Source organism: Oncorhynchus mykiss, chromosome 10 (genome assembly GCF_013265735.2).
Source record: "Oncorhynchus mykiss isolate Arlee chromosome 10, USDA_OmykA_1.1, whole genome shotgun sequence".
Classification (NCBI taxonomy): Eukaryota; Metazoa; Chordata; class Actinopteri; order Salmoniformes; family Salmonidae; genus Oncorhynchus; species Oncorhynchus mykiss.
In genome coordinates, this window is record NC_048574.1 from 21,099,669 (window position 1) to 21,112,146 (window position 12,478).

General features: G+C 46.1%; 1 long non-coding RNA gene across 1 annotated transcript; it reads right to left on the reverse strand.

Moving 5' to 3' along the window:
- Positions 1-8,830: 8,830 nt before the first annotated feature.
- LOC110533495 lies at positions 8,831-10,369 on the reverse strand. Its single transcript, XR_002474967.2, has 3 exons — positions 10,241-10,369; positions 9,794-9,936; positions 8,831-9,560 (listed from the first exon to the last, which is right to left on the reverse strand). It is a non-coding gene; the product is annotated as an uncharacterized LOC110533495 (long non-coding RNA).
- Between the last annotated feature and the right edge of the window lie 2,109 nt (positions 10,370-12,478).

Below are 12,478 nucleotides of genomic sequence, written 5' to 3' on the forward strand. Positions count from 1 at the left end.
TGCAGGTCACACCATGTTACTCAGTTCTTGTCACACACACAAACAGGCAAGTAGCAAGCAGTTGTTTAATCTCATAATGATGCTCCAGTGCACAAATGCAGATACCTCACACAACCAACATCAGATAATATTTAATCATATATATGGTAATGGCTATAATGTAAAACACAGAATCCCATACCGGTTCCACTGGCCCGGGATGAGGAGGGCCGTGGAAGACTGCTGCCCGGAGTGTCAAATGACTGCCCCAAAGAACCACTCCGAAACCCACTGCTCCCCCTACCGATCATCGGGGTGCCCTTTGAACGCATCGCCATGGCCATAGTTGGACCCCTGGTAAAAACAGCACGAGGACATCCTGGTAATAGTAGACTATTCCACACGGTATCCCGAGGTCATTCCCCTGCGGGCGGCGGTCTCCAAGGGAATCGCCCGGGAGCTGTTCCACCTCTTTAGCCGGGTGGGCATCCCAAAAGAGATCCTGACAGACCAAGGTACTGAGTTTATGTCCCGCCTAATGAGAGATTTGTGTGCTCTCCTGCAGATCAAGCAGATCCGGACCTCCGTCTTTCACCCACAGACGGATGGGCTTGTCAAGAGGTTCAATAAAACGCTCAATCAAATGCTGTGGAAGGTCATCGAGCAGGACGGGACGAACTGGTACCAGCTACTACCCCACCTAATGTTCTCAATCTGAGAAGTACCCCAGTCCTCCACTGGGTTTTCCCCTTTCAAACACCTCTACGGGAGGAGGCCACACGGCCTACTGGACCTTGCCAAGGAGGTGTGGGAAGCCCAACCAACCTCCTTACGCAGCGTGGTAGAGCACGTGGAGACGATGAGGGAGTGGATGACAGCCATACGGCCAGTCATGAGGGAACATATGGAGAAGGCCCAAGGCGCCCAAGCCCAGGTCTACAATCGGGGAGCCCAGCCCCGAGAATTCCAGGTGGGAGAAGGGTGTTGGTCTTAATCTCCACGGCTGAAAGGAAGTTCCTGGCAACATGGCACGGGTCATACAAGGTGATAGAGAAGCTGGGACCTGTCAATTACCACGTATGGCAACCGGGGAGATGGAAACCACAACAGATTTACCTTGTGAGCCTGTTGAAGAAGTGGCACAAGAGGACAGCCTTGGCCGTGTTATGGTCGGCACCCCGGACGCCAATGGTACCAGTGGTGGTCCCGAGCAATGAGGACCCAGAAGCAAGATCTCAGGGAGCTCGTCGATCGGAACACGGCGGTGTTCTCAGAGATGCCAGGTCGTACAACCCTCATTGAATACCACATCCGTACCCGGTCCAGGGAAACGGTACGAAAGAGGCCATATCGGATTCCGTAGGCCAAAAGGAAGGTTGTGAAACAGGACGTGGAGGTTATGCTGAGGATGGGGGTTGTTGAAGAGTCCCACAGTGCATGGTGCAGCCCCATTGTGTTGGTACCCAAACCGGACGGTAGCCTACACTTCTGTAATGATTTCTGGGGTGTGAACGACATAAACTTGTTCGAAGCCTACCCTATGCCGAGAGTGGACGAGCTCATTGACCGATTGGGAAAGGCCCTGTACATCAGCACCCTTGACCTGACCAAAGGATACTGGCAGGTACCGTTGGCAGCCTCCTCCACGGAGAAGACGGCGTTTTCGACACCAGATGGATTGTATCAGTACCGGGTGCTCCCATTTGGTCTCCATGGAGCCCCGCCCACATTCCAGCGACTGATGAACAAAGTACATCCACCCCACCAGCAATACGCAGCGGCCTATTTGGATGATATCATCATCCCCAGCCAAGGTTGGAAAGAGCACCTGACGCGCCTGCAGGCGGTGCTGGATGCGCTCAGACAAGCCGGGTTGACCGCGAACCCTAAGAAATGCAAACCAGGGTTCGAGGAGGCGGAGTACCTGTGATATTTGCTTGGACGGAGGAACGTCAAGCCCCAGGAGAGGAAGGTTCACACGATATCTGACTGGCCCGTTCCACGCACCAAGACACAGGTCAGGTCCTATAGCCGGTTTATCCCCAAAGCTGATACCCAGAGAGAAAAAGTACTCTATTGTTGAGAAAGATTGTCTAGCAGTGAAGTGGGCACTAGACACACTCAAGTATTACCTGTTAGGTACCCACTTCACCCTGGTCACGGACCATCCAGACCAGGGGATGGGAAACAAACGATCGGGTCACCAAGTGGTTCTTGTCCCTTCAACGCTTTTCTTTTTCTGTTGTGCACAGGTCAGGGGCGAAGCATGGAAATGCGGATGCCCTATCAAGAAGGGAGACATACGTCGCACTGATGACAGTCCCCTCCCCGACAGAGCATACAGGGGGATGTGTGGTGTACAGCAGGTCAGCCACCAGGGGGAGACTCGTCGAGGCCTGGTGACAGAGTATACATCATGAGGCGATGGCTCCCTCTGCTGGACATGCCAGGTCTCGACGGGATCTTTGGCCAGGACTAATTGGGGCTGGTGAGTAATCAAGGGCTGACTGCTCATCAGCTGTACGAGTCCCATAAAGCTGCAAGAAGGGTAGCACAAAGGGGAGAGACTGGGGGAAGAAAGGACTCCCGTATAGTTGGGGAAGGTTCCCGACGTAACAGGAGGGAGTTCAGTTTTTGATCCCCACAGGACACAGCAAGACCCGGGGTCCAGAAGACGGTATCTCGGAGAGAGGGTCTCATGGGGGAGACCTGTTCTTTTCTTTTGAACTATTATTTTAATAAACACATTTGAAACTGAGCTAATCCTACTCTGTCTGCGTCTGATCTGTGTAAACATTTTGACCCAACACCCAAATCAAATTAAATCAAATCAAATTTTATTTGTCACATACACACCCTGGTCTGCCAAAAAGAACATAGACACTTTTTTTTGTTATGTATATATACATCTTTAATACAGGTAATCAGAATGTGCTGTTAGGTGTCAAGTTATATGGCTACAATTGTATTGATGATTGAAGTGTGATTTTTAGGATTGCTTGCTAAAGACCTATTGTTTAAAGACCATAAATAGCTATTGTTTACCTTCTATGTGTCTAAATACATAGGCCTAATGTGTATTTGTTTGGCCCGCAGCCCAACACGCAAGGCCAAAGATTTGAGCACCCCTGCTACAGCTCATCTAAGCACATAGTCACATCCTAAATGATTGCCACCCTTCATTAAGATGAGCAAAAATACTGTATATAAAATAAATTATGTAAATACTGAGGTATATAAAAAAAAATGGAAATTATATTATTTTGTACTAATGCATTTGCTCAGAGAAAGATCATTTGTATCATCTGCATTTACAATCCACTTTTAAAAAAAAACTTAATCTCAGTTTAAGGAACTGTATTGTGGCCTTTCACGGCATTGGGTTTCACTGAGCTATAAAAATGAGGTAACCCGGATGTAAAATCCATTTGTCATCCATCATCATGGAGGAAGTCGGATGGCTCCGGAGAAGAAGGCAGACATTTTACGTGCCCCCAGCCGATTGTGTTTCCTTGATAGTTTATTTGCGTAGCTGTAATTTATTTATTTTTCCTTATTTTGTACATAATGTTGCCGCTACCGTCTCTTATGACCGGACACAACTTCTAGACATCAGGACTGTGATTACTCACCATGGACTAGTAAAATATTTTTTTTCCTTTCATGACTCTGACGAGCTCGACGCAAAGAATATACTGCTTCCTCGGGAACAGGCCCAGATACCGGTGATCTGCGTGAAAAGGAGGCGGCGAAAGAGGGGCCGAAGTTCAGCTGAGATTTTGTAGGTGATCGAATAAACCCCAACTTCCTTCCATTCTGCTAGCAAACGTGCAATCTTTGGAGAATAAAATCGACGAGTTATGCGAAAGACTAAACTCCCAATGGGACATTAAAAACTGTAACATCTTATGCTTCACAGAGTCGTGGCTGAACGATGACAATATCAACATACAGCTAGCTGCCTGGTTATACGATGTACCGGCAGGATAGAACAGCGCCGTCTGGTAAGACAAGGGGCGGTGGTCTATGTAATTTTGTAAGCAACAGCTGGTGCAGGAAGCACCAGTGACTAGATCAATAAAAAAGTGGTCAGAGGAAGCAGATGCTAAGCTACAGGACCGTTTCGCTAGCACAGACTGGAATATGTTCCGGGATTCCTCCAATGGCATTGAGGAGTACACCACATCAGTCATTGGCTTTATCAATAAGTGCATCGATGACGTCGTCCCCACAGTGACCATACGTACATACCCCAAACAGAAGCCATGGATTACAGTCAACATTCGCACTGAGCTAAAGGCTAGAGCTGCCACTTTCAAGGAGCGAGACTCTAACCCGGAAGCTTATAAGAAATCCCTCTATGCCCTCCGACGAACCATCAAACATGCAAAGCATCAATACAGGACTAAGATCGAGTCGTACTACACCGGCTCTGATGCTCGTGAAATGTGGCAGGGCTTGCAAACCATTACAGACTACAAAGGGAAGCACAGCCGAGAGCTGACCAGACGAGCTAAACTATTTCTACGCTCGCTTCGAGGCAAATAACACTGAAACATGCATGAGAGCACCAGCTGTTCCGGATGACTGTGTGATCACGCTCTCCGCAGCCGATGTAAGACCTTTAAACAGGTCAACATTCACAAGGCCGCAGGGCCAGAAGGATTATAAGGACGTGTACTGCAAGCATGCACTGACCAACTGGAAAGTGTCTTCACTGACGTTTTCAACCTCTCCCTGTCCGAGTCAGTAATACCAACATGTTTTAGGCAGACCACCATAGCCCTGTTCCCAATAACACTAAGGTAACCTGCCTAAATGACTACCGACTCTCTAACACTCACGTCTGTAGCCCTGAAGTGCTTTGAAAGGCTGGTCATGGCTCACATCAACACCATCACCCCAGAAACCCTAGACCCACTCCAATTTGTATATCGTCCCAACAGATCCACAGATGATGCATTCTCTATTGCGCTCCACACTGCCCTTACCCAACTGGACAAAAGGAACACCTATATGAGAATGCTATTCATTGACTACAGCTCAGCGTTCACCACCATAATGCCCTCAAAGCTCATCACTAAGCTAAGGACCCTGGGACAAAACACCTCCCTCTGCAACTGGATCCTGGACTTCCTGATGGGCCGCCCCCAGGTGGTAAGGGTAGGTAACAACACATCCACCACGCTGATCCTCAACACAGGGGTCCTTCAAGGGTGCATGCTCAGTCCCCTCCTGTATTCCCTGTTCACTCATGACTGCACTGTCAGGCACGACTTCAACACCATTATTACATTTGCCGATGACACAACAGTGGTAGGCCTGATCACCGACAATGACGAGACAGCCTATAGGGAGGAGGTTAGAGACCTGGTCGTGTGGTGCCAGGCGAACAACCTCTCTCTCAACATGATCAAGACAAAGGAGATAATTGTGAACTACAGGAAAAAGAGGACCGAGCACGCCCCCATTCTCATTGACGGTGCTGCAGTGTAGCAGGTTGAGTGTTTCAAGTCCCTTGGTGTCAACATCACCAACAAACTAACATGGTCCAAGCACACCAAGACAGTCGTGAAGAGGGCATAACCAAACCTAGTCCCCCTCAGGAGACTGAAAAGATTTGGCATGGGTCCTCAGATCCTCAAAAGGTTCTACAGCTGCACCATCGAGAGCAAACCATTGAGAGCAAACTGTGAAGGACCTCTGCGTTATTCTGAACCCTGATCTCTCTTTTGAAGAACATATTAAGACCATTTCAAGGACAGCTTTTTTCCATCTACGTAACATTGCAAAAATCAGAAACTTTCTGTCCAAAATTGATGCAGAAAAATGAATCCATGCTTTTGTCACTTCTAGGTTAGACTACTGCAATGCTCTACTTTCCGGCTACCCGGATAAAGCACTAAATAAACTTCAGTTGGTGCTAGAATCCTGACTAGAACCAAAAAATTTGATCATATTACTCCAGTGCTAGCCTCCCTACACTGGCTTCCTGTCAAGGCAAGGGCTGATTTCAAGGTTTTACTGCTAACCTACAAAGCATTACATGGGCTTGCTCCTACCTATCTCTCTGATTTGGTCCTGCCGTACATACCTACACGTACGCTATGGTCACAAGACGCAGACCTCCTAATTGTCCCTAGAATTTCTAAGCAAACAGCTGGAGGCAGGGCTTTCTCCTATAGAGCTAATTTTTCATGGAATGGTCTGCCTATCCATGTGAAAGACACAGACTCTGTCTTGATCTTTAAGTCTTTATTGAAGACTCATCTCTTCAGTAGGTCCTATGATTGAGTGTAGTCTGGGCCAGGGGTGTGAAGGTGAACGGAAAGGCACTGGAGCGACGAACCGCCCTTGCTGCCTCTGCCTGGCCGGTTCCCTTCTCTCCACTGGGATTCTCTGCCTCTAACCCTATTACGGGGGCTGAGTCACTGGCTTACTGGTGCTCTTCCATGCCGTCCCTGGGAGGGGTGCGTCACTTGAGTGGGTTGAGTCACTGACTTGATCTTCCTGTCTGGGTTGGGGACCCCCTCGAGTTCGTGCCATGTGGAAGATCTTCGCGGGCTATACTCGGCCTCGCCTCTGGGTAGTAAGTTGGTGGTTTGAAGATATCCCTCTAGTGGTGTAGGGGCTTTGCTTTGGCGAAGTGGGTGGGTTTATATCCAGCCTGGTTGGCCCTGTCCGGGGGTATCGTCGGACGGGGCCACTGTGTCTCCCAACCCCCTGTCTTAGCTTCCAGTATTTATGCTGCAATAGTTTGTCGGGGGGCTAGGATCAGTCTATTATATCTGGAGTATTTATCCTGTCTTATCCAATGTCCTGTGTGATTTTAAGTTTGTTCCCTCTAATTCTCTCTGTCTCTCTCCTCTCTCGGAGGACCTGAGCCCTAGGATCATATCTCAGGACTACCTGGCCTGATGGCCCCTTGCTGTCCCCAGTCCACCTGGTCGTGCTGCTGCTCCAGTTTCAACTGTTCTGCCCGCGGCTATGGAACCCTGACCTGTTCACCGGACGTGCTACCTTGTTCCGGACCTGCTGTTTTCGACTCTCTCTCTCTACCGGACCTACCGTCTCTAACTCTGAATGATCGGCTGTGAAAAGCCAACTAACATTTACTCTTGAGGTGTTGACCTGTTGCACCCTCTACAACCACTGTGATTATTATTATTTGACCCTGCTGGTCATCTATGAACATCTTGGCTATGTACTGTTATAATCTCCACCCGGCACAGCCAGAAGAGGACTGGCCACCCCTCAGAGCCTGGTTCCTATCTATGTTTCTTCCTAGGTTCCTGCCTTTCAGGGAATTTTTCCTAGCCACCGTGCTTCTACATCTGCATTGCTTGCTGTTTGGAGTTTTAGGCTGGGTTTCTGTAAAGCACTTTGTGACATCAGCTGATGTAAAAAAGGGCTTTATAAATACATTTGATTTGAAATTCGATTGATGTCAGAGCAAAAACCAAGCCACGGGGTCGAAGGAATTGTCCAAAGCACAGATCTGGGGAAGGGTACCAAAACATTTCGGCAGCATTGAAGGTCCCCAATAACACAGTGGCCTCCGTCATTCTTAAATGGAAGAAGTTTGGAACCATTAAGACTCTTCCTAGAGCTGGCCGCCCGGCCAAACTGAGCAATCGGTGGAGAATGGCCTTGGTCAGGGAAGTGACGGTCACTCTGACAGAGCTCCAGAGTTCCTCTGTGGAGATGGGAGAACCTTCCAGAAGGACAATCATCTCTGCAGTACTCCACTAATCCGGCCTTTACGATAGAGTGGCCAGACGGAAACTACTCCTCAAATAAAGGCATATGACAGCCCGCTTGGTGTTTGCCAAAAGGCACCTAAAGGACTCTCAGACCATGAGAAACAAAATACCCTGGGCTGATGAAACCAAGATTGAACTATTTTTCCTGAATGCCAAGCGTCACGTCTGGAGGAAACCTGGCACCATCTCTACGGTGGAACATGTTGGTGGCAGCATCATGCTGTGGGGATGTTTTTCAACAGCAGGGACTGGGAGACTAGTCAGGATCGAGGGAAAGATGAAAACTTGCTTGATGAAAACCTGCTCCAGAGTGCTCAGACTGGGGCAAAGGTTCAGCTTACAACAGGACAACAACCCTAAGCACACAGCCAAGAAAACACGAGTGTCTTCAGGACAAGTCTCTGAATGTCCTTGAGTGGCCCAGCCAGAGCCCAGACTTGAACCCGATCGAACATCTCTGGAAAGACCTGAAAATAGCTGTGCAGCGACACTCCCCATCCAACCTGACAGCACTTGAGAGGATCTACAGAGAAGAATGGGAGAAACTCCCCAAATAAAGGTGTGCCAAGATTGTAGCATCATACCAAAGACTCAAGGCTGTAAACCAAAGGTGCTTCAACAAAGTACTGAGTAAAGGGTCTGAATACTTATGTAAATGTGATATTTCTAGAAAAAACTGTTTTTGCTTTGTCATTATGGGATATTGTGTATAGATTGATGAGGGGAAAAAAACAGAATAACGTAACAATGTGTGGAAAAAGTCAAGGGGTCTGAATACTTTCTGAATGCACTGTACATCCACAAATAAATTGTTAATTGACCACAAAATCAACATTTTGCAATGGCCACCTCAGTCTCCGTACATGAACCTCATTTGGAAACCTGTGGTTTGAATTGAAGAGGGCAGTAGATAAGCGCAGACCGAATAATATAAAGGATCTGGAAAGATTCTGTATGGAGGAATGGTCTAAGATCTCTCCCAATGTGTTCTCCAATCTCATAAAACATTATAGAAAAATCCTCAGTGCCATTATCCTCACAAGGGAAGGGTACACAAGGTATTGAAAACAGCGGTGCTGTTTTTTTTTAAATTATTTTTATTTAAACTTTTTTGTATTACTTTTTCTTTTAGCAATTGTGCATGTATAAACAAATATACATTTTTTATTTTATTTTTGCATACAATGTAGCTCAGTTTTTTATTATTTATTTTATACCGTATTTTTTGCTCATCTTTATCAAGGGTGCAAATAATTTAGGATGTGACTGTATATTCCACTGAAATCACAGTATGATTGAAGTAAATTATTAAATCATTAAAGAGTTCCTGTGGATGTTGATGGTGTCTAAAGCTACCAAAATCCTGAGTGGAGATACAACACACATTCCTCTACAGCACTATGATTTTGGCGCTATTAAATAAGTAGCTTCAGACACCATCCAACACCACTAGGTGGAGCCATTTCTACAGTAAGCACTGTCAACTAGCCCCTCAAAATAGTTGGCCTACATTTTCAAGTAAAGGAACAGAAAATGCAAATATTCTACTCTATATGACATATTGTGCCATGTCAACTAAATCAATAAACAATCAAATAAATAAAATCATAAATGCCTTATGACATTCTGTAGGAATGGATAGAAATGTATTAAGAAAGGTCAAAGGTCAAGTGCGGTGTGACGCCGTGGGTCAGTGGGTCTCTAGGACGTCCTGAGGTTTCTGTACTGGAGCAGGTAGAGAGATCCAATGCCACTGAGGACAGTGAACAGGCATGTGATGATTCCTCCCCTCCAGGTCTGCCAATGTGTGGACCCCACCTAATACACACACACACACACACACACACACAGAACATCAGGTGTGAATGAATGACAGATTGTATTAGGAATCTCTATGAGGGGAGTACACCTTTTTACATCAGCAGTTGTCTCAAAGTCCTTTAATAACAGTATCCTGGCCTAGTATGACACATTCTCTTTCTTCTTGATTGTTATCCCTCTATTAACCTATTGTTCTCTTTCTCCCCTCCTACCCCATTGAACTTACACACCTTTCCCTTGGAGAACATGCTGTTCACCTCATCCCCAATCACCCTCAGCTGGCCCCTGCAATGCTCAGAGGATTCCTCTACAGGACACCGTCTGTGGAGTCGAATGGGCTGTCCTACTGCTTTTATCACACTGGCCCTCTTCACTGGTTCAAACATGAATAGAAGAGGAAGAACACTTTTATCCATTTCTCACAATATATGGAAATCCAGAATCGTTTGGGTATCACCTATCACAAATATTAACACAGAATTTAGTAATTACACTACTAAATGGACATGACTAAATTGTCATATCACATAAATAGAAATGCAATAATATATGCACGAACTGTTTAGGTTGGGAAGCATGCGGCCGCCCTAAAGGCATCAGCATGCTTCAGTTCGGCTGTGCTCTCATACTTTAAAAAACCTTTGTTTGAAAAACGACAACAAAATCGGAAATAGTACTGTTTGTCCATTTTGAGACGCCGCCGGCAGTATACACTTCCAGAATTCATCTATGATAACTCAAGAAATCTGTCATACATTTTGACGTTTTTGCAGAGATCTAATCTAAAGGCGTCTGCATGCTTCCCAGCCGAAATAGTTCCTGCATAAATTATGACGTAGGTTTGTGACGTTGGTTGGTTTTGGATTTAGGTAAGGATTCTTTCCGCTGTTCGGGCACACAAAATGTTTTCTAGAGGTAAGCCAAAGTTCTGATCCGAAGTCTACATTCCTTCGTCGCACACAATTAATGACAGATTTCTTGAGATATTTTAGATTCATTCGGACTATTTTCAGGAAACGTATGCTGGTTAAGGTTTCTCAAAATGGACAAACAGCACTATTGCCCTTTTTTTTTCTCGTATTTCAAGCGAGTGTATTTTAAGGGAGTATGCAAGCACACTCGTTCGATTCAGATAGCCGAGCAATTTTACATCAAACTAATGTTTGGTGCAGTATTTCGCAATTACATGTTTTAATGAATGCCAACTAATACTTAATTGAAGAATCCCTACAGCTGTTGACCAATCACGTACAATTCAGCTGCTGAATTTAGCCTGGCCTTGAGCAAAAATGTAGTGTGCACGAACACCCGATAAAAAACTACCAAACTGACAAAAACTTAAAATTCTATCATAATATATGCATGAACTCTTCCGAAATGTTATGGCTGGGAGACATGCGGACCCTTGCCTATGCTAATAGAATACAGGCAGTCTATGCCGCATTATAAACAGATTACACGGTTCATAGACATTATTATAATTTCCTACTCCTAGCACTCAACCAAACAAAAAATGCAAGGCTGGTTGGAATATGATCCTTATTAATTAACAGTGCACCCGCTGTTTTCCGAGCAAGTAACTCTGCTTAAAAGTAATAAGGACTGGCACACTGACAAACAGGTATACTGCTAGCTGGTTAACTGACAAACATACAGTAATCTACACAGTTAAGATTGTTAAACAATCTCCATGACCAATCGACAAGCCAATCAGACTTCCACTCCCTCTCCATTCTCTGTAGGTAAGACTGTTTCGTCTTCTGAATGAAGACACAGGATAATAAAAGGCTCACACACCCTCAATGGAGGACAAATCAACCTTCTAACTTTTAGTTAATCTCATTGAAATGTAAAGTGTACCCCTGGTGTTTGACACCCACCTGCCTCCCCTGTTTTCAGTGCAGGTGTGTGGGTAAGGGCACAGATATAGGTCTGAGTGGCAGCATCACGGGAGGAGCAGTAAGGCCCTATGTCTTTCTGCAGGACCACCTGACGTGAGGTGGCCATGGGTTGGTGCTGCTGCCGAATGCTGCTCTGCTGGCTCCTTTCCATCGCACTTTCCCTCTGGGCCCTAAACACTACAGACCAAGGTTATAATAGACAATGGAAAATAATCAAACCATGAAGAAAAAAAATATTGTAAAATTAAATAATGTACCTTTTTGAGATACAACAACTGATCTGAAACTAACATATTTTCTCGCTCTCTCTCTCTCTTTTCTGTTGCACTTGTGTTCTGATGCTTCCTGATGACCGATGATAACTTACCCATGATAGGTTCAGTGTCAGGGCCTGGGATGGAGTGAGGACTCTGGGCTAGGGCAGTCAGGTATGTCTGTGTGCCAACCTCACAGAGCAAGGACCTCGACTGATATCTGGCAACTCTGTCCCAAACCTGCCACGGGTGCAAAACATTGGACTGGGATGGTGATGTCCCAATGATGTTGGTCTCCAGGTCCTTTGACCCAATGTCTGTCCTATGGAGGTCTCTACCCAGATCTATCCCAATGCTGTCTGCTTTGGGGTGGACTGTCCGAAGTTGGTCCATTCTGAGCTGCTTACAATCATTTCTAAAGTGAGTATCTTCTCTTAGGTCATCTGCCCTGTAGCTTAGGTGGCCCAACTTGTCTGTGCTAATATTGTCTCTCACAGAGATGCCAGTCCTGATGTCTGTCCTGTCACTTTGGCAGTTGTCTATTCGGACTGTTTTGGCATTTTTCCTTCTCTCTGTGCTGAGAATGTTGTCTTTGCTGAAGTTGTCTGGCTGTAGTGCTCTACTGTATTCTTCTATGGTAGTGTTCCCTGTTCTGTGGCTGCCTATACCAGGACTCTTGGTTCGACCAGTCATTGGAAGCACTGTTACAACTGGTGTCTCAGGAGACAGCTGTCCAGGAGACTAAAGGGAATAATGTCTG